A 23,519-nucleotide genomic window follows, 5' to 3' on the forward strand; every position below is an offset into this window, starting at 1 on the left:
GTCAGGTTGGCAATGTAAAATCAGTCATGGTGGGAGTATTTATACCATAGACATCATCAAACTCTACAAATCAGAGCTTCCCTTCATTTCCACACCAGGGAGGTTAGTAAGTATTTACCAGCTCATCACTACCTACAGGTGTTGATCACAGAGTGTTCCCATTTAAACCTCCTACATACTAATTTGTGTCTGAGTCTGCTTCCCAGGGAATCTAACTTGCAATACATATATTCAGATGGTGATAGATCTTTAATTTATCTCTATAACCTACTACTTTAGTGAAGAACAAATTCTAATCAGTAGGAGAAAACAGGGTGATCAACTAATCCTGCTTTCCCTGTGACTTCTCTGGTTTTAGCATTAAAAGTCTCATGTAAAAAAAAAAAAAGTAAAAAATAAATAATAAAAATAAAAGTCCCATGTCTCAGAAAACATCTCAGTCCCAGGCTTACTAGAATGACTAGTTACCTAGTAAACAAGTAGGCCATCTAGAGCAGGAAAGTCTAGCCTTCAGGTGTTGGACTGATTTGCTGGTTAGGGCAGGTGTTTTAGTGTGGAGCCAGCAGTGAGTGCATTTGGAGATAGCAGGGATGGTTGTAGATGGTGGTCTGATCAATAGGCCATAGGCATCTAAAAATGGATACAACTTGGGATCCCTGGGTGGCTCAGTGGTTTGGTGCCTGTCTTCAGCCCAGGGTGTGATCTGGAGTCCTGAAATCAAGTCCCACATTGGGCTCCCTGCATGGAGCCTGCTTCTCCCTCTGCCTGTGTCTCTGTGTGTCTCTCATGGATAAATAAATAAAATCTTTAAAAATAAAAAAGGATGCAGTCAGGGGTCTGGGATTCGAGGGCAAGATTTTTTTAATTTTATTTAAGACTTTATTCATTCATGAAAGACACACAGAGAGACAGGCAGAGACAGGCAGAGGGAGAAGCAGGCTCCATGCGGGAAGCCTGATGTGGGACCCAATCCTGGGATCACGCCCTGAGCCGAAGGCAGATGCTAAACTGCTGAGCCACCCAGGCATCCTGAGGGCAAGATTCTAGTATCCCAGAGCATTAGTAAGGGTAAGACAGCACGCCAGTCAGGGAGTAGTTGACCAAGATGTGAAGGAACGGATACAATGCAATGCTTCCCTTGCTATCTGAAAGTAGAGTGCTCTTATGAAACCTTTCTTTTTTTTTTTTTCATGTGTCAGTACTTTTAATGTTGTATACATCAAATTATAGTAAAAAGATGACTATAACAATGTGCAGCCCCTCTATTTTCATGAACAGCGCAACAGATTACAGTAAACTGAGTTTATATTCCGCCATCGAGTGTGGTTCTCCCATTAGTTCACTTTGTGATGGGTCATTAAGAATATCTTCAAATCCAATAGTCTCATCATTAGCCCTTAAAATATCCAACGAAAGGTTTGAGCTTGGAAGAAATGGAAGATGCTGAACCTGCTGCACTGCCTTGAATTCCATTTGTAATTTTAGTAGAGCAAACAGACCTTGGATGCTTCTTAGTGTAGAAAAATTAATTTTATCTTGGTTGAGCTGGAAATTTTTTTTCTGATACTTCAAGAGGATGACTGGGCAAAAGTTCATTTTTCACACCAGGGAGACCTTTTCGAAGAAGATCATGCTGTTCAAAAGGTCCACTTGTTGAAAGTTCAGTAACTGGAATACTGTCCTTCAGCTGAGATCCAAGTCCTCTGGCATTCATCTTCACTTGCTCTGTGAACAGCCCCTATTACTGTCAGCCGGCCCTGCCGCTCACTTATGAAAATTTTCATAGGCTGAAATGGTATAAAGTCAGAAGCAATTACCATTAATTTATAAGGAAAATTATTTGAGCATCCTCAGACCCCCAAAAATAATCTTTTAAGCTTTTCTGATATCTTAGGAAACATCTTACTAAGGGATGTGCAAAATAAATTGGGAGAAAGCACAGATACAGACACAGTTCAAAGCTACGATGGCTTGATGCTGAGATGCTGAGTGTAGTTCTGGGGCAAGGAGCTTGGTGGGGCCCCTCTCGCTGCTGGGATGCCTGGGGCCTGTACAATAGGTCATTGCAAAACAAACATAGAATGCTATTTTCACTTTTAGACTTTTTTGTAAAAGCAAAAGTCCTCTTCACATTTCTTTCAGTTAGAAAAATGGATACTAAGGTAGGTGTGGGTCTTTCATAAAAGTGAAGTGGTCTAACTTGAACTTTGAAAATGCAGAGGACACTTGTATTTAGATTATCACTAGAATTCAGGCACTAGCTTAATCACAGGGAACCAAGTATGGACCTAATTTCTGGAAGCTGTGGAGAATTTGGAGTAGTACAGTCTGTGAAACTGGATTAATCCAGAGCTATTCTATGTTAGTGATGGGGTTCTTTAATTCATACATCCTTGAGCCTGGGGCAAAGCTGAACTGGTAGGAGAAAACGAAATGATACTGGTGTAGGATTTAGAGAGTTTTTTGAGGGGAGAGTGGCAACTGCTGATGATGAGTATTGAAAGTTTCTTTCAGTGCCCTGAGAGCTAAAAGTGTACATAGTGTCTACAGTGAAGGTGAGACCTGCCTTAGGTAAGGAGTCCAGGATCAAGTTAGTAAAGAACACAGTTCATATAAAAAATTCAAGCATGTCATCTATCACAGTGAGGCCATGGCCAAATCAGAATTATTTCTCTGGCTTGTCACACACCCATGAGGTATGCAATCTCCTTACAACTATATTCTCTCTAATAGGAAATACCAGACAGCCTAGAAGGTAAACAAAAAAATTGTTTTAGAGATTTTATTTGTTTGTTTGTTTGTTTATTTATTTATTTGAAAGAAAGTGAGAGTGAGAGAGCACAAGCAGGGGGAGTGGCAGAAGCAGGCTCCTCACTGAGCAGGGAACCTGATACCTGATACGAGCCTCAACCCCAGGACCCTGGGATCATGACCTGAGCAGAAGGCAGATACCTGACCTACTGAGCCACCCAGGCACCCTGGAGGTAGGCAGATTTTAATTTCATCTTCTTTGTTCCTATCCTCCTCTTATAAACTTCCCAGTCCCTTGCTAACAGAACATTTCAAATCTTGATACCCAGCCTTTAATTTGTATTTTCCCAGTCCAGAATTAAATACAAGTAAAAATTTAAAGCATCACTATCCCAAAGTATTTTATAATATGGCCAAATTGATAATTCTCCATATTAGGCAATAGTCTCTTGAGTCAGAAATATATTTTATATTGGTAATAAGAAAACTCAGGATTTTCATGGACGAGCAAAGAGTGAAGAGTATTAAATAATGAGAGTGGATATAGGAAGAGGCTACTGGCTAATGCCATTGATAACTGTATAAATGTGCTTCATTTTTTAATCTGGGCCATGTTTCAAGAGAAAGCCCTTCAAACAGCATTCTCTGTATTAAGCTCTAGTCCCATAAGGATTAAATGATGGCATTCTGTAATCATATAATGGGGTTAAGATGAGATTAGGAACTGAATTACAACCTGGTAGAAAATAGTAAAGAAAATGTTTAATTAAAATTAAGTTTCGGGGGGCGCCTGGGTGGCTTAGTCCTTTAAAGTGTCTGCTTTCAGCTCAGGTCAGGGTCCTGGGGTAAGGGATTGAGCCCCGAATCAGGCTCTGAGCTCAGCAGGTAGTCTGCTTCCCCCTCTATTTGCTACCCCCTTCCCGCTCATGCATTCTCTCTCTCAAATAAGTACATAAAAAAACCTTTAAAAAAAGAAGTAAAAAATTAGTTTCTATAGAGAGCTATTTATAAAAAGCATTTTAGGCATATTTATGATATTAAATATGTATAATATTATGTACATGATATTAAAGTTTATCCAGTTCAACACATAGTGTTTGGCTGCCTTTTATTTGAAGGGCACGATGAAGCTCCACTTAGGAGCTTCCCCATCCCTACAAAGGTAAGCTCTTACCTACATAGGTAAGCTCCTAAATGTATATCACTTAGTTCCTGTCCTTGTCCTTAAAGATCTTATTATAAAATAGGCAAAAGATGGAGTTGAGCTTCAAGCCTGATTCTTCATCTCTTTAAAGGGAATTGGGATTCATTGTTTATTTTAACAGATGAGGACTTGATGAAATAAATGTTGTAAGAACATTAATTTGGCAATGGAACTTTGCTGGAACTTTAGGTGGTAGTCAGAGCATGGGTGTTGTAATGGTGAGACCATTACAAAGAATGCGCCTTCTGTCATTCCCATTCAACAGCCCACCAGCCACACTGCATCCATCTGGGACCTGTTCTCAGCTTTTTAGGTACTTGGAACTTCTTCTTATCCCCATCCCTTTTCTCCTCCATCATGTATCTTTGATGTGCAATGTCAACCAAATATGCCACCAACAAATGATTTTGCAGACATGTATATAAATGTGATAAAAATAATGGTTCATTATTTATAATTTCTGAAGAGAGTGATTCATGACAATATGCTTTTTCACTGAGGATGAAGTCAAGTGATAGGTTTGAGGAGACAAAATTGGAGGAACTAAAATACTTTGTCTCAGAAAAAGGAAAGTGGTACAGAAGCCCTGGAGAGGTAAAGGCTGCTTCAGTGGAGACCACAGGGGAGAAGGAGACCAAGTCATCAGTGGCCACTGATGGAGCTTTCAGAGAAGAACCTGGAAGTCTGCTGGGGACTTCTGTCATACAAGTAATATGCACACTGTGAGGTAAATCTCTTTACTTAATCTCCCTCATCTCCCTCACCATGACCAATAAAATCTCTGTTGTCCACTGGTGCTTGTGGAGAGGCTGAGTTTGTTTGCTTTTGTTTCATTTTGTTTGAGGGTGTAGGATAGAGTGTGTGGGATGGAGATGACAAATACTCAGTCCTTTAAAAATAGAGGCTGCCATAGAGACCCTCCCCAGCACTGCAGCTTGGATCCTTTCTTCCCTTGGTGTTTCCACCAAGTCCTCCTTTTCTTACTGCAAGGTTGCCACGGCCAGCAGACCTGGCAGGTGGGAGGTAGGGAGGTAGTCCTGAAGGGGGAAAGAGCTGGAGAGGCATCCGGGGCCAGGCCCTGAAGGGATTCCTTTTTTTTTTTTTTTTAAGATTTTATTTATTTATTCATGAAAGACATAGAGAGAGAGAGAGAGAGAGAGAGAGAGAGGGGCAGGGACAGAGGCAGAATGAGAATCAGGCTCCATGCAGGGAGCTCAATGTGGGATTTGATCCCAGGACCCTGGGACCTGAGCCAAAGGCAGATGCTCAACCACTGAGCCACCCAGGCATCCCCTGTGAAGGGATTCCACAGCAAACAGGATCCCATGGCTCCCCTCAGTTCTGCTGGAACAGGCCTCCCACCCTCACCCTCCTCCTTTTTTGCTCTTCTCCTTCCACCAAGCCCCTTCTACAGGGTCACTGCTGAAGCAGAGAGGGGGTGTTGGAGAGCAAAGGTCAATCTCTACAACCTGGCAGTTGGAGAAGAGGAGGGAATAGAGTAATAAAGAAGGAAACATTGAGTATTTTATTAGGTGTCTTACATTTAAGCTTTTCTTTTTAAAAAGACTATTTATTTATTCATGAGAGATACACAGAGAGAGGCAGAGACATAAGCAGAGGGAGAAGCAGGCTTCCTGCAGGGAGCCCGACATGGGACTCCATCCCAGGACCTCAGGATCACGGCCTGAGCCAAGGGCAGACGCTCAAACTCTGAGCCACCCAGCTGCCCCTACATTTAATCTTTTATAGATGAAAGTTGTTATTTATATTCTACAGATGAGGGAATGGAGGCCAAGAGGGATTTGGTAACATGCTCAATGTCATACAGCCAGAGACTGGGCAGGTTATTCTTGCTGTAAATTTTGTGCTCTTCCCTCCACCCACCATAATTCTGCTGTAGGGATGAAAGTGGGACACTAAGGAAGATATTGGATCTTCATATTACAGAGCAAGAAGAAGACTTAAAGATCCTCAACATTTCACCCCTGAGGCAGCTCAATCCAGAGATATGACTACTTCACTCAAGTAGTGACATCATCAAGTTTGTGACAATCAAGTTAGGTTTTTTTTTTTTTTACTCCAGGTTAGTATCTCACTACACAAAATGAAAAGGATTGCATTGTTACACACAATTCTTGGGGTGTTTGTTTAGTACTATGACCATAGAACATTACAGGTTAAAGATTTTCTACACTGGTTTGGTAAGTCTTTCTCTTACATGCTTCATTCTGAGTCCTCAAAAAGAGACCTACGAAACAAACTTGAACACTGCCTATTGTGTGCGTGGGCATATGTGTGAGGTATGCTGGAGGTCTCAGATTTTAGAATCAAGAGAGACTCTTACCCTCCGCTCCTGCCCCATACCTTTCTGCCAGTTCATGTGGGACAGCAGCTTCATTCTCATTCTGACCAAGACCCAGAGTAAGAAACACTTTTGACATCATGACCCACTGTATGTGTGTACATCTACACTCACACATTTAACACAGATGTGAAAGTTTCCTAAATATCCCTTCCTGTATATAATGCTAACATTTTCTGTGTATTTTTTCTGTATTGATCATAACCAACTAACCATCATTGCAGTTCTCCAGAGCAGATAATTTCACAACACAGTAGTAAGTTAGGTCCCAAAATTTAAAAGAAACCAAAACATCGATGTTGAGAAATGCCATCCAATAAATTCTGGACTCTGAATATAGCTTGATATTACTATATAGTCAAAGATTAATTTGTCAGGGCACCATTAGTTGGTTAAGTGTCTACCTTTGGCTCAGGTCATGGTCTTGGGGTCCTGGGATAGAGCTGCCAATCAGGCTCTCTGTTCAGTGGGGAGTATACTTTTCTTTCTCCCTCTGCACCCCCCAACTCTCTCTCTGTTTCTCTCTCTCAAATAAATACAATCTTTAAAAAAAAGAAATAGGAATCCCTGGGTGGCTCAGCGGTTTGGCGCCTGCCTTTGGCCCAGGGCGCGATCCTAGAGTCCTAGGATCGAGTCCCGAGTCGGGCTCCCGGTATGGAGCCTGCTTTTCCCTCCTCCTGTATCTCTGCCTCTCTTTCTCTCTATGTCTATCATAAATAAATAAATAAATCTTTAAAAAATAAAAATAAAAAAATAAAAGATAAATAAAAAAAGAAATATGTTTTGCCCACCAACACTGAGAAGGGGTCAGGAATGAGAACTATATTATAGAGTACCTTCAGATTTTACGATAAACACTCTTCATAAAAACACTTTCTGTACTGGGCTTATGAACAATCCTATATTCATTTTGCAGATGAGGAAAATGAGATGCAGATATATTAAATGTGATTTTCTTAAGATCATGCAAACTCTATGGTGGATTTGAACCCCGGTTATTCTAACTTTAGAGCCCATATTTTTGCAGTCACATCTGTTCTGTCATTTGATTTGTTAATTGGGCAAATGTGGTGGAAACTCTCAGTCACATGAAGAAGTCCATAGTGTTATGAGTCCTTACTGCACCAGGGAGCCTGCAAAGCTAATATTACTTAAGTTTTGATCAAACTGGGGAAAAAAAATCCAACTCCAAAATTAATGCTGTATCACTTGACACTTGAATTTCTGAAATTGCACAAAATAATGAACAAAAAATGAGCAGTAGGGGCATTCTTTTAATAGGAACAAATATAATTCCACACTTCATACTGCCTTCCACGGTTGCTAGGGTGCTGATATTTAGCCCTTTCACACCCCACTCCCACCCTATTTAAATAATATTTAATTTGTCTTTTACCATACCATCACAGGCTTAGCATGAAATTTGAGAATTCAGACAATCCTCCTTTTCTGATCAGGAGGTATCCAAACAATCTTGGAAGGATCATCTGAAAAATCTCCCCTGATTGATGTGAGCCTAAAAGTTCTTAGTGAGTTTCCAATTTATACCATTCTGTAATCATATCAGTCTGATATGATTGATATTTTCCTGAGTTTTTCTTTTCATCTAAACTTTCAAATCTATCAACACACAATTATTTATATTTTTAAATTGTCATTTTATTTCCTGCTTTATCTGTAATGTCTCCCATTCTCCATTCCAAATGTGGCTTGTTTTTACCTCTTCTCTTTATGTCTTAATTAGTCTTGTCTAAAGTTTATCGACTTTATCAGTATTTTCAAAGATATCAACTTTTTGCTTTATTGGTTCTTTTATGTCTTTGTCTTCTATTTCATTTTCTACTTTTAATCTCTATTATTTCCTTCTACTTTCTTTGGGCTTATTGCGCTATTTTTCTAATTTCTCCAGTTGGTTGCCTACATCATTCATTTTTAGTTTTTCTCCTCAATATGCATTTAAAGCTACAAGTTTCTCTGTGTGTAGTGCATTGTCTGTATTCCACACATTGTGATATACAGAAGCATTTTTAATATTTTATATACAGAATATTTGTATTCTGTTTTTGTATTATTTCTAATTTAATTGAAATTTTTAGATATCATAGTCTTTCTAGTAACACTAATTTGAAATCTCAATCAATTTTATGGACAGTATGAGCTTTCTTTCCATAGGCATTTAGAAAGAATGGGGAGTCTTTAATTCTTGGTTACAATTCATATTCTATATGTGTCCATTAAACTAAAGTGATGAAATTGAAATTGTGGTGCTTCAATCTTTAATACTTTTACTGAATTTGGGGTGATCTATTGCTCTCAGTTACTAAGTCTCTTAAAATCTTCCATATGACGGAATTTGGCAGCGTCTCCTTAAAGTTCTGTCCATTTTTGCTTTACATAATTTGAAGTTATCTTATTAGGTGCATAAAAGTTCATAATTGTTAAAGTTTCTTGGTGGGTAGTGTTATCAACTTATAATGTCTCTCATCTCTGTTTATGCTTTTTCCCTTAACATCTATTTTATTTATTATTAATACAGGTCTGCTGCTTTCTTTTGGTTAGCATTTACTGGGTATCTCTCGCTCGCTCTTTTTTAAAGATTTTGTTTATTTGAGAAAGAGAGAGAGCATGAGCAGTGGGGAGAGCCAGAGGGAGAGGCAGACTCCCCACTGAGCAGACAGCTGAATGTGGGACCCCAAAATCACGACCTGAGCCTAAAGCAGATGCTCAACCGATGTCCCTATTTTTAAAAAGATTTTATTTTTAAATAATCTCTACAACCAACGTAGGGCTTGAATTTACAACCCTGAGATCAAGAGTCATATGTTCTACTCACTGAGACAGCCCCTTTAATCTTTTACTTTTAAACTTTGTGTTGGAAGATTTATCTCAAGCTATAGATATTTCTCATGTAAATGGCATGGAGATGAATTTCTTTTCATCATAGAGCAGCAGTTTTTGTATTTTAGTTAGAAATTTCTACCATATTTTTGTTTTTTAAAAATTTTTTTTTAATTTTTATTTATTTATGATAGTCACACACAGAGAGAGAGAGAGAGAGAGAGGCAGAGACATAGGCAGAGGGAGAAGCAGGCTCTGTGCACCGGGAGCCCGATGTGGGATTCGATCCAGGGTCTTCCGGATCGCCCGCCCTGGGCCAAAGGCAGGCGCCAAACCGCTGCACCACCCAGGGATCCCTCTACCATATTTTTGTAATCATTTATAGGTTTGAATTTCTTTTTACCATATTATTTTGTGTTTTCCTTTTGTTCCACTTTCTCCCTCTTTGTCTCTTTGTTTCTTGCCTTCTTTTGGCTTTGACTGACTTTTTTGTTTTATTTCTTCTCCTCCACTAATTAGAAAATTTTGTCTATTTCTGTTCTTTCAATGTTATTCTCAAAATTTTCACATGCTTTTAAAATAAATTCTAAAGTTAACCAATGCAGTTATCCTTTTCTGGATCATTACAGGAGCTTAGAATGTTTGCTTTATAACTCTGATCATCCCCAACCCATGTTACTGTTTTCACGGTTTTGTTTTAATTTGTAGCCCTACAAATTAATTCCCAGTATTATTATTTTATACAGTAAACATTTGGTTTTATTTTCCCACATAATTACTATTTCCTTTGCCCACCATTCTTTCTTTCATCTCAGACCTTTCTGGGTTCATTTTCATTCTTTTGGAGTATTTTTAATAGTATGACTTCTTTGAGTGAGAATTCTCAGTCTTAGTTTTTCAAAAACATCTTTATTTTGTATTTGTTATTTTAAGAAATATTTCACCAAATATACATTTCCAAGTTTATAGTTCATTTTGAAGATACATTCCATTATCTTTTTACGTCGTTGAAGCTGAGAAATCAGCTGTCAGTCTAATAGAGGTTACTTTGTAGGTAATTTTCTCTATCTCCCCTTAACATTATTTTTGTCTTTGGTATTCTGTAGCTTTAGTATGTTGTGTCTAAGCATCTATATCTTTTCATTTATGCTACTTTGGGTATTTTTAGGTTTACTGAACATTAGTTCTAAAAGTTCTCAATCATCATGTCTTTGAATATTCTCTTCCCCCTTCTATCTAGTCTTACATACTTTTATGGACTACTGTTATGGACTGAATATGTCCCACCAACATTCATATATTAAAGGCCTAGCCTCCAACATGGTTGTATTTGGAAATATGGCCTTTATAGAGGTAACTAAGGTAAAATGGGTCCAAAGGGTGAGGCTCAAATCTAATAGAACTGGTATCCTTATAAGAAGAGGAAAAGAGACTAGAACTCTCTCTCTCTGCACATAAACAGAGTAAAGTCATCTATATCAAGCCAGAGAGACCTCATCAGAAACCAACACCTTCATCTTAGATTTCTAGCCTCCAGAACTTTACATATGTTATAATATCTGTAATCATCAATATTTTCCAGAGAAACAGAATCAGTAAGATCTTTCTATCTCTACCTATATAACCAATGAGATAGATATATTTATCAAGAGAGACAATGAGAGTTAGAAAGAAGAGATTTCTTATGAAGAATTGGCTCACATGACTACAGAAACTAAGAAGTCCCACCATCTGCCATTTGCAAGCTGGAGATCCAGAAAGCTGGCAGTGTAATTCTAGCCTGAGTCCAAAGGTCTAAGAACCAGGAGAGTCAACGATGTAAATCCCAGTTTAAGGGCAGGAGATAATCCATGTCCCAGCTCGAAGAGGCAGGCAAAAAGGGGACAAATCCTACCTTCTTTAGCTTTCTGTTCTATTCAGGCCCTCACCTGCTTGCCTGATGCCCACACGCACAGGGAGGGCAATCTACTCTACTGAGTCCATTGATTTAAACACTAATATCATCCAAAGACACCCTCCAGACACAACCAGAAATAATGTTTAATCTGGACACTCTGTAGCCCAGTCAAGCTGACAAACAAAATTAACCATCACACACACACACACACACACACACACACAATTAACCATCACCATATATTTGTGCTATATATTCCGTGTGATTTTTAATTCTATCTTCCATTTTAGTAATTCTCTCTTTAATTATGGACAATCTGACATTTACCCCAATTATTGAGTTTCTTATCTTAGTTACACTTTTTATTTTCAGATGTTGCCTTTGATTTTTTTTCCACATCAACCTGACCACTTTTTTTTATAGTCTTTTATTCTTTGGGCATACTCTTGATACTCTCTTTCTTTTTAAACAAGTCACCACAATCTGGCATCACTTGAAACTCTAATTTTAGTTTATCTAGTGTGAATTTTGGCCTGTACCCAGTTGACGGTGGATTTGTGATTAGGAGAAACCTCAAGAGAACATTTTCCCCACTGTGTTCAGAAATAAAGCTGAGACTGGCATGTCTCCTAATTCTCTCCCTTTATGTGGAGGGGTTTTGCCCCAAACTCATCTATCTGTTAGAATGACAATTTTCAGAGTCTCAACTATATGCCAATACTTATTTTGATTTGCCACTTTACATAAGCCCTCAGTTTTCTCTCCTGTCTTTTGGATGCAATCAGTTAAAGCCAAAAGCTCTACACCACCAGGGACTGTCAGATGCTTCAGGCAGCTATCATCCCCAGTGCTCATTATCTGGAGGTAACTTTCCTGCCAGCCCCACTCTGCATTTATGGAGACTTTTCAATAAGATTTATCCATCTCGCTCTGTCTCTCTGGGCATGTGCATGTATGAATATGTGTGATACATTGAGACAATTCCTCAGGGTATCTGGTTTTCATATTACCAGAAGTCATATTATACAATTAATAGTGAATACTCTCATGTTTTGCTTTAGTTTAATTGTACTATCAAATTTTTCACTACAAATTCAGATCTCTGCATTAATAGTTGATCTCCAGGCATGGCTAAATATTACCGGTGAAGCCTTATTTAAGTCAGTAATGTGTATGACAGATCGAGTCTGAAATTAATTCTTTTATTCAAATATGTAATTCTATTATATGTCAGTTTTGTTCCCGGTGCTGTGCTAGGAACTGGAGATTAAGAAAAGAAAAGAAAAAGCCTAAGACATGATCCCCAAGGTTTTCATGATCTAGAGTGGAAGACAGACCAGTAAAAAGACAATTACAGCTCAGTGTTAAAAGAGCTTTGAAGACAATTTCCGTAAGGAATGTGAGAGCTCAGAAAAAGGCACTTACTCCGGTAAAAGGGGAGAGGACCCTAGAAAGCTAGGTTTAAGCCAAAAAAAATTGCGTGGTTAACAAAACTGGATTTGACCAATTGGCTGGGATACGTTGAGGCCAAACATAAACCCTTTCTTGCAGAAGCATCTTAACTTATCCCAGCCCTAATCAGATTGCATGGCCCTAGGCAAGAGGGAGTGAATAGATCCATCAAATTTTTACCCTTACTAGAAAAAATTAAAAAAAGCTTAGAGCATATGTTTCACGGCTGCTACATGGGTAGAAACACCTTTTGAATGAAGAATAAAGGGTATTTATTCTAGGGAACAGAAACCATGGCTCCTTAGTAGGGCATTTGAAGGTGAATTTACTATGCTGACACTTAAAAAGAAATTACTTTGCTGTTGCCTCTGGATTCTGTACATGAACAAACAATATCTATATATTGCACACCTTTCCTGCCTGGGATACCTCTCCTGCTCTCCTCTGCCTCTCAAAAAAGTATACATTTTTAATTAGGACCATGTGGTCTTGGTACAAAGGATAAACAAATAGATCAGCATAACCCAAAGAGAGACCCACACTTTTAAGGCCAAAGTATGCACAAAGGTAGCATTGAAGGTCAGTAGGAAAGAATGATCTGTTTAATAAAAAACATTGGTTGATCATGTATCTGTATGGAAAACAAAGCTTGACTTCAGCCTCATGCCATACATTAAAAAATCATTTACTGTAGAATGTATATCCAAATGTGAAAAGTAAGATAATAAAGTTTCTAGAAAATAATAACATAAGAGAATATTTTCATGACTTTGAGGCATGGAAATTTTTCTAAAACAGGACATGCAAAGGAATGTTTTCCTAGTGAGGAAAAGACTGACTGCATTAAAAGTAGGGTATTTATGTTCATCCAAAAAAATAAAATCACCATGAGAAAAGGATGAAGATCAGTGCTTGGGTGGCTCAGTCAATTAAGCTCTGCCTTCAGCTCAGATCATGATCTTATGTTGGTCTCCTTGTGCAGCATAGCCTGCTCCTTCCTCTCCCTCTGCCTGTCACTCCCCCGGCTTGTGGCCCTTTCTCTCTCTGTCAAATAAATAAATAAAATCTTTGAAAAAGAAAAGAAAAAGAAAAAGGATAAACAGTCCAACAGAAAAATGAGAAAGATTTGTGAATAGGCAATTCACAGTATCTGTTAAAATATGATTATCCTTCTAAGTAATTATGGAAACACAAATAAAAATCATAATGAGGTACTTTTATGCCAATCAGACAACAAAACCTTCAAAGCATGATAATATCAAGTAAGTAAATCAATATGAATTCTCATACATTGCTTGTAGTTGTGTGAACTGAAATAATTATCTGGAGACTAAATTGGCTTGTATCTGGTAAGACTGAAGAACCTAGCACTCTATGAACTTTATGAGCTTCTGGAAATAAATCCTAGAGAAAATTTCACATACATACATGAAGAGACCTCTGTAATAGGAATCAATCAAATTATTTCTGTTAAGGGTCAGATAGCAAATATTTTAGACTTTATGGAGCACACAGTGGTCTCTATCACAACTATTCAATTCTGCTGTGCTGTATGTACTTTAGAAAATACATAAGCAAGTGGACATTGTGGTGTTCCAATTAAACTTTATTTATGGACACCAAAATTTGAATTTCATACAGTCTTGTCACAAAATATTATTCTTGTTTGATATTTTCAATTATTAAAAATTGTAACAAACCATTCTTAGCTCACGGGCCATACAAAAATAGTTAGTAGTGGGGCACCTGGGCGACTCAGTTGGTAGACATGCAACTCTTGATCTTGAGGTTGTGAGTGCAAGCTCCACATTGGACATAGAGATTACTAAAAATAAATAAATAAATAAATAAATAAATAAATAAATAAATAATAAATAGGTGGTGGGCTAGTTTTGGCCCATAGGTTGTAGTTTGCAGTCTCTGTTCCATAAGAATGTTTTCAGCAGCAAAATAATTGGTATAATCAGTACTTTTTAGTGAGAGAGTGAATAAATCAGAAAATACTGGTATATGCAAGCAAGAATACTAGCAAGGAACTACTTGTATTAGCATGGATGAACATCAAAAACATAATTTTAAACCAAAACAAAAAGTTGCAGAAAGGTATTATACTATAATACAACTTAAACAAAGTTTTTAAGCCTGAAGAAGAATACTATATTTATTTATGGATATATATATATGGAAAATTATATAAAAAATTCATGGAAATTGGAATTTAGGAAAAGAGGAAGAAGAATAGCAGCTGAGAGAGGTACACAGTGGGTCTAAGATATATCTGTAATGTATTACTAATTTTTGAAAAGTTTGAAGCAAATTGGGCAAATTAAGATTTTATACATAGGTTTTCTTTATGTTTGTACTTATATATTTGAAATATTTCATAATTTTAAAAATTATTTAAGATTTCATTAGGTTTTAAAAAAAATATTTTTTTATTTATTTGAGAGAGAGAAGTTGCAAGCAGGGAGGGGTGAAGAGGGAGGGAAAGAATCTGAGGTAGACTGCACTAAGCAAGGTGCCCAGTGTGGGGCTTGATCCCGTGACAAAGAGATCATGTCCTGAGCCAAAATCAAGAGTCAGATGATGGGGTGCCTGAGTGGCTCAGTCAGTTACATGTCTGCCTTTGGCTCAGGTTGTAATCCCAGGGTCCTGGAACTGAGCCCCACATCAAGCTCTTTGCTCAGCTGGGAGCCTGCTTCTCCCCTTCCCTCTGCCTGCTGTGCGCTCTCTCTCTCTCTCTCTCTCTCTCCCTCTTTGTGAAATAAATAAATTAAATTAAATTAAAAAGAAGAGATGGGGACGCCTGGGTGGCTCAGTGGTTGAATGTCTGCCTTCAGCTCAGGTTGTGATCCCGGGGTCATGGGATTTATACCCACGTGGGGCTCCCTGCATGGAGCCTGCTTCTCCCTCTGCCTGGGTCTCTGCCTTTCTCTCTCTCTCTGTCTCTCATGAATAAATAAATAAAATCTTAAAAAAAAAAAAAAGAGGAAGAGGAGATGGATGCTTAACCGACTGAGCCATCCAGGCACCCCAAGATTTCATTGATTTGCCTATCGATATCAACATGGTATAAAGAACATATACTGCTTTGGGAGGAAGTTTGGAGAAGTAGAAAGACACGTTTATGACCTCAGACAAGTTTTTTAATATGTTTGAATCAAATGGAAGAAGTCTTATTTGATTCACAGTGTGTTACCTGTCTGAAAGCAATCTGAGAAACGTACGACACTCTAAAAATCCAAGCAGATATTCTTTTCTGTTTCCTTGACACACACACACACAATCTCATTTTAAACCTTTTCCATCAAAATATGACACATGTATAAAAAAGCACATAGAACATCAATGTATAGTTTAATTATCATGAAGTACACTAGGTAGTCACTACGCTGATCCAGAACACTGCCAGCTCCCAAAAAACCCCTGAGTGCTCTCTCTCCTCTCCTTGCTTTTTTTTTTTTTCAAGGTAATATTCTTGATGAAATTTACTGTGAAAACAGTATTTTGAGTCAAAGATCTTTGGAATGCCTGTGGACACCAAGAGAAAACTGGGAAATTCCTTACGGCATTGTGTCATCTCTCCTGAAGGGGAAACCCAGGCTTAGGCTGTCCCTTGAATGGCAACACTAAGCTGCCCAGCTGTCACCACATCAGCCTGTGGGGCAGGCACTAAGTTGGGCACTGTGCATACTTATTTCATTTAATATTCAGAACAGCTCCATGGTCTTGGTCAAAGGGCAAAAGAGAAAGGGAAGTTGCTCTTAATTCATAAATATTCAAGGACTGTTAATTTACTTAGACTTTTTCCCAAGGTAAAGGGTATAAGGCATGGCCCCATGTGACTAATTGGAATTTGCCTCTTTAAAGTATTTGTATAATTGTCATTTATTCTATCTGTGGAGAACTTGAGAAAATAAGTTTCCTTGGATCAAAGCATTTTGAACACATTGAGGGCTCACTAAAATACTTAAAAGTGGTATTAAAAATGCAATATATATTATATATGTTGTATATATTACATATATATGTAGCTATACTGTAAATTGCAGCTCATGGATGTTCAATCAACAAAAAGTGGAGTAGTTTGGGGGATTTAGTCCTTGGGTTCCTCCCGTTTTACTGGAAAACTCATCTAACCATACATGTCACAAACTAATTCAGGACAAAAGCAAAGCCTCAGTTGGATCATGAAAACAGATGGAAAACCTAGGAAGACTCTGTCCACCTGAAGTAAAAGGTCATCAGCCTAAGTGAATGCTCCAGAAAGACACGTCTAAAAATAAAAGCAGCCAGCCTATTGGAAAGAAGAAACATCACTGGGCATTTTGACTATGGTTTTATTTCATCAAATTGCTGAGTATATGCTGAGTTACAAGAAGTAAAATTGAATATGTAGTTTCCAAGTGTCTACTCTGTTTAAGGCATTATGTGGTAGGCTCTAGGAGACTCAAAAATGAATGATAGGCCATCCTCCCTAGTAAGGAAGTTACAGTCTAAGGAGAGGTAAACAATAAGACATACACAGATAACTGATTATATGAACTGTGCGTGACAGGACCAAGGGAAAGAAGTAGAGGAGAAATTAACCAGTAATTATTTGAGTACTTTTCATTGGCCAGGCATGTTTCATATATCTGTTTATTTTTCACATGACCCTGAGATCAAGACCTGAGCTGAGGTCAAAAGTCGGACACTTAACCAACTGAGCCACCCAGGTGCCCCTCATATATCATTTTTTAATCTTATAATAACATGATGAAGTTGGTATTATTCCCAGTTCAAGGAATTGGCTAAGTTCAAAGACCTAACCCAGGATCACACTAGTAAATGGACAGCTGAGATTCAAATCTGGTTATGCCTGCCTGGAAGTATGCATTTCTAACAGCCTCACAGGTTAAGAGCCATGGGATCTATAGAAAAGAGGTCCTCACTGACAATGTGCCTCAAATAATGAAAAAGGAACCAGGAGGATGAGTTATTTTAGGATGATGTCCCATACCACTATATATGCCATCCAAAGGTGAATTTGGAATTATTTTCTTAGCCTAGAGTATAAAATACTTCAGCTGGAAAGCATGGAAAAAAATTTAATCAACAGGCATTCTCCGTGTCTGCCATCAACCTCAAACCCTGCTTTTAAAAGATAAAATTAATTGAATTTTATTGTTCCTGTGAGCACCACACTGTGGCTATATTTTTGTAAAATGGAAAAAATAAAACAACTTTATTGTATAAATTCTGGGGGTCCATGTTCACTTATTAATATTACTATTTATATAAATGATTATTTTGCTTTTAAATTATTCTTTGTTCAGGTGAATAGACACCCCTAGTTGTCTTTCTCTTTAGCTGCTTGGCTTCACCTGAATACTTGCTCCATGCTTTTTTAAGAGCTATCATCACTGTTACCATCATCATTTTGCAAGGTTAGTGAACATAGAGATTTTCATCATGTGTAGACTCAGCTGACAATCAGATAAGTTTTTTTTTTCCTTCCATATGAATTGTGTGGTAATGAGAGAATGTTAGAAGAGGAGCCCAAATGAACAATTCAGCACTCTCTGGTTGGATTTCAGTTCTGCCAGTAAGGCACTGCGCAGAGCACACTGCCTCCTGGCACAGTCTGTAATTCTAAGCAGGTGACGCCTAACGATTCTTGTCACCCGTTGTTTTCCCCTAAAGTGCTGAGATGGTTTGCTGATGAAAGATAACACCATTTCTCAAAATGGTAAAAACCACTGTAGAAACTAAAATGTAAGAAATAGTCTCAACCACAGTTTGACTTGCACAGGTCAACCTGGCTTTGCAAAAGCTGGTTTTACCAAGGGGTTGATCTGCCATAGTTGAGACTACTACAGTTTTAGCTTCAGACAAAGCTAAAACCCTGATGGTTGGCATCTATTTCTGTTTCTCCACTTATGAGAACCAAAGTAACCTTTAAAAGATCAAAAGTAATACTATTGTGTGGTAACATGCTTAAACCAGTGAAATCCTGTGGCTCGACTGCATGACTCTCAAACAATTCCAAGGTACTAGACGCTAATAGACTTCTACAGTCTGAAACTTTTACTCTCTATACCATGCTTGATGTGATGAATGAGCAGTTGGTATGTAGTCTGATGTTCATGGGTCATTTCAAGCTAGTAGGTTTTTTAAAAATTCCATTACTTGTTAGTATAGCTCCTTAAATAATCAGGCCTTGAGGAGAAAGTGAGTTCCCAGTGAAAGTATGATGGTGGACTAACAGTGTAGTGTACGTTTACTTAAACGTATAGTCCATATGCTCTATTATTTGTGTGTGATGATCTGGTGAATTGTCAATCTGTCCTTTTTGATAGAATGTGTGAGAAATTAAAATGTACATGAATGTGCAAGGATGAAATAGAGCTTCCTGTTCTCATGTTTTGAAAATGTGTTTTCATCATATAGTGGCAACAAAAGCATTCAAAAATTGATCTTTGAAATCATAATGGAGCTGAATATGACATGTAATTTAACATGTAAATATGTAATTCACACATGCTTTCTCAGAAATAAATAAAATGTGGTCGAATATTTCATTTTCTTCATTGCATTCATCACTACCTTAAATCACCCAATTTATTATTTGTGTATTTAGTCATTGTCTCTTCTACAGTCAAGTGAAACTTCATGAAACAAGGGGTGTAGTGACATGGCCATTACTATACCCCCAGAGGCTATAACATAGCCTGGAACATAATAGGAGCTCAATAAATATTTATTGCATGAAGGAATTAATATAAGTTGATAAGCATTAGTGCACTGCTTCAGAAGTATCTTTATTTCTCAAATCGACTTGATGAAGTCTTCACAGTGGCAACACCTATCAGCTTTACTAAATGCCTTGTTATTAGATGGAATTGATATGTTTAGTCAAGGGGTATAGCTAGAGTATAACGTTCCAGGAACCCACTCTACACTGGTTAGAAACAGCAAACCTTTCAGCATGAGATTTCAGCAACAGTTCTTTTGTTATTGATGCTTTATTCTTTTTCATTGAAGCATGCTGTCTTGTTGCAGTATGAATTTATAAGGAAGATATGCACACATCTCAAGTGTATGCCTGAGATGTTTTGACAAATGTATATACCTATGTTAACCCACACACTGATCAAGAGAATAGAACTTTACATCATTCAAGAAAGTTCTTCTATACTATTCCTAGTCAATTCCCCATTTCCCTCTCTCCCCTAAGCAACTTCTGTTCTGATTCCCATCCCTATTAGATTAGCTTTGCTTGTTCTTGAACTTCATATGAATGGAATCATTCAATATGTACTCTTTCATGTTTGGCTTCTTTTGCACAGTATGCCTATGAAATGCATCCAGGTTGTTGTGCTTTTTTTTTTATTGCTGAGTAGTATTCCTTGTATTAATATACCACAATTTATCCATTTTCCTGTTGATGGACATTTGGATTGTATCCAGTTTGGAACTATTATGAATAAAGCAGTTGTAAACTTTCTCACATGAATCTTTGCGGACACATGTCTTACTTTCTCCTGGCCAAATATGTAGGAGTAGAATTGATGAGTCACAGTTAATGTTTATCTTGTAAGAAACTGCGGAACAGTTATCTGAAAGTTATACAAGTTTACATTCTCACCAACAATGTATGAGTTCCAGTTGTTCCACATAATTGCCAATGTTTGGTGTTGTCAATCTTTTAAATTTTAGCCATTCTAATAGATGTGAAGTAATGTATTAACTACCAGTTCTTTGATGATTAATGTGCATCTATTTGCCTATTAGCCATTTACATATCTTTTTTTTGTGTGTGTGAAATGTCTGTTCAAGTTTTTGCCCATATTTTTGGGGAGGTTTTGTTCTTTTTATTGTCAAGGTGTAAGAGTTCCTGATTCATTGTAAATATACATCCATTTTCTGATATTTGTGAAGTTTTCCTGAGTATTTTCTTCCAGTCTCTGGATTGCCTATTTTTTATTTTTTAAAAGATTTTATGTAGTTATTCATGAGAGACACGGAGAGAAAGGCAGAAACATAGGCAGAGGAAGAAGCAGGCTTCCTATGGGGAGCCTGATGTGAGACTGGGTCCCAGATCCCGGGATCATGACCTAAGCTACAGGCAGATGCTCAACCACTGAGCCACTCAGGTGCCCCTGGATCACCTATTTTCTTAAAAAGTGTATTTTGATGAGCAGAAGTCTTTAATTGTGATGAAGTCCATTTATCAATTTTTAAATGATTTCTGATTCCTGTGTCCTATCTTCGAAATCTTTGCTAATTCCACAGTTGAAACATATTTTCCTGTTTTCTTTTAGAATCTCCATCTCTAATTTTTTTACATGCTTAAAACACAACATTCAAATTTTACCTACCTTTTTAGGAGCTCTCAGAAATGCTAGAACTGTGTAACTCTACTAAGCTTCTTTAATGAAAATTATTTAGCCATTTTGATTGATAAAACATGCATTCAAATAATGAATTCTTATTTATTTTGTCCAATTATTTTTCAAGAACTACGTTTTATTTTATTATTTTATTTTATCAAAGCAATGAACACTAAAGACAATTCTGAATCATTTGTTTTAATGGAGAACAGCATAGGTACAGAAGTCCTGTCTTAGGTCATTTTGTTATTATTATTTTTATAGTTGCTGCTTTTTTCCTCTATTTTTATTTTCTGATTACAACAATTGTATTACTTTTTATTATTTATTTATTTATTTTTAAAAGATTTTACTTATTTATTCATGAGAAACACACAGAGAGAGAATGAGGCAGAGACATAGGCAGAGGAAGAAGCAGGCTCCATGCTGGGGGCCCGACGTGGGCGCGATCCCAGGTCTCCTGAGCCGAAGGCAAGCGCTTAACTGCTGAGCCACCTGGATGTCCCTGTATTACTTTTTATTTCATTAATAAGCTTCACTAGTCTAAAAAAGGTAACCCACAGCATTTTGGAAGATAAAAGTGAGCTGGTCTGAGATTGAGTTTTTCTCTTCATAATTTAGAAACAGTATACCTAGAGCTGATTGAAGTTTTTCATCTTATGTTCTGTTGTATTGATTGCCCAAGAATTTCAAAATAGTTCCTAAGGATTTTCCTAGTTGGACCTGTATTAGGATATCTCTAATATTAAACCAAATCACAGAGTAATAGAAGTAGCATGGATTTGGATTCTGAGGATCCTGAGTTTGAATGCTGTCTGTCCTCCACCCTATTTTTATTACCCATATGAATTTATACAAGGTACATAATTCCTTTGAGCATTATTTTCTTCATCTATAGAATGGGATAACCCATGCCTCTCAGAATGATTTTTAAAAGATTTTATTTATTTGAGAGAGAGAGTATGAGCAGGGGGAGAGGCAAGGGGAGAGAGAGAGAGACAGGGATAAGCAGACTCCTCACTGAGCAGGGAGCCCTATGTGCTAGATCCCAGGATCCTGAGATCATGACCTGAGCCAAAGGCAGATGCTTAACCGACTTGGCCACCCAGGTGCCCCTCTCAGGATAATTGCAAATATTAAATGCAATCTTTTATGTTTAATGCCTCTCAAGTAGTTGGTGCTCAATAAGTATTACTCCCTTTCCATCTTTTCTGTTTCGAATTCTTTTTTTATTTTATTTTAATTTTAGTGTATTAACATACTGTTATCTTCATTTCAGGTGTATAATATAGTGACTCAGCAATTCCATATATTACTCACTGCTCATCAAGTAAAGCATACTCTTAATCCCCTTCCTTATTCCCCCCTCCCCCTCTCCTCTGGTAACTATCAGTTTGTTCTCTAGAATTAAGAGTCTGTTTCTTGATTTGTCTTTTTCTCATTTTCCTCGTTGCTCTTTTGTTTCTTAAATTCCACATATGAGTGAAATCATATATTTGTCTTTCTCTGACTGAATTATTTCACTTAGCATTATATTCTAGCTTTATCCAAGTTGCTGCAAATGGCAAGATTTCTTTTTTTTTTTTATGATTTCATTCTTTTTTTATTGCTGAATAACATTCCAGTGTGTGTGTGTGTGTGTGTGTGTGTGTATCTCACATCTTTATACATTCATCTATTGATGGACACTGGGGCTGCTTCCATACTTTGGCTTTGTAAATTATGCTGCAATAAACATGCAAGTGCATGTATCCTTTGAATTGATATATTTTTTTAAATAGGCTCCACTCCCAGCACAGAGCCCAACGCTGGGCCTGAACTCAATCCTGAGATCAAGACCCAAGCCGAGACCAAGAGTCAGAAGCCCAAATGACTGAGCCACCCCAGCACCTCTGAATGAATTTCTTTATATTTTTTGGGTAAATACCCAATAGTGCAATTGCTGGATTATAGGGAGGTCTATTTTTAATTTTTTGAGGAATTTCCATATTGTCTTCCACAGTGGCTGCACTGGTTTGCATTCCCAAAACAGTGCATGAGGGTCCTAGTTCTCCACGTCCTTGTCAACACTTGCTGTTTCTTGTGTTTCTGATTTTAGCCATTCTGACAGGTATGAGGTAATATCTCTTGGTAGTTTTGACTTGTATTTCCCTGATGATGAGTGATATTGAGCATCTTTTCATGTGTCAGTCATCTTCATGTTTTCTTTGGAGAAATGTTTATTCATGTCCTCTGCTAATTTTTAAAAAGATTTTATTTGAGAAAGAGAGAGAGAGAGCATGAGCAGGGGGAGGGGGAGAGGGAGAGGGAGAAGTAGAATCCCAGCTGAATGTGATTGACATGGGGCTTGATCCTAGGACCCTGAGATCATGAGCCAAGCCAAAGTCAGTTTAACCAACTGCCACTGTGGCACCCCCTGCTCATTTTAAATTAGATTATTTGTTTTTTGTGTGTGTGGAGTTGTATAAGTCCTTTATAGATTTTGGATACTAACCCTTTATTGGCAATGTCATTTGAAAATATCTTTTCAGTAGGTTGTTTTTAGTTTTGTTGGTTGTTTTCTTTGCTGTGCAGAATCTTTTTATTTTAATGTAGTCCCAATAGTTTATTTTTGCTTTTGTTTCCCTTTCTTCAGGTGAC

At 37.6% G+C, this 23,519-nt stretch overlaps 1 pseudogene; it reads right to left on the minus strand.

Moving 5' to 3' along the window:
• Positions 1–995: 995 nt before the first annotated feature.
• Positions 996–23,519, minus strand: part of LOC100686085 — a 30,954-nt pseudogene continuing 8,430 nt past the window's right edge.

Source organism: Canis lupus, chromosome 8 (genome assembly GCF_011100685.1).
Source record: "Canis lupus familiaris isolate Mischka breed German Shepherd chromosome 8, alternate assembly UU_Cfam_GSD_1.0, whole genome shotgun sequence".
NCBI lineage: Eukaryota > Metazoa > Chordata > Mammalia > Carnivora > Canidae > Canis > Canis lupus.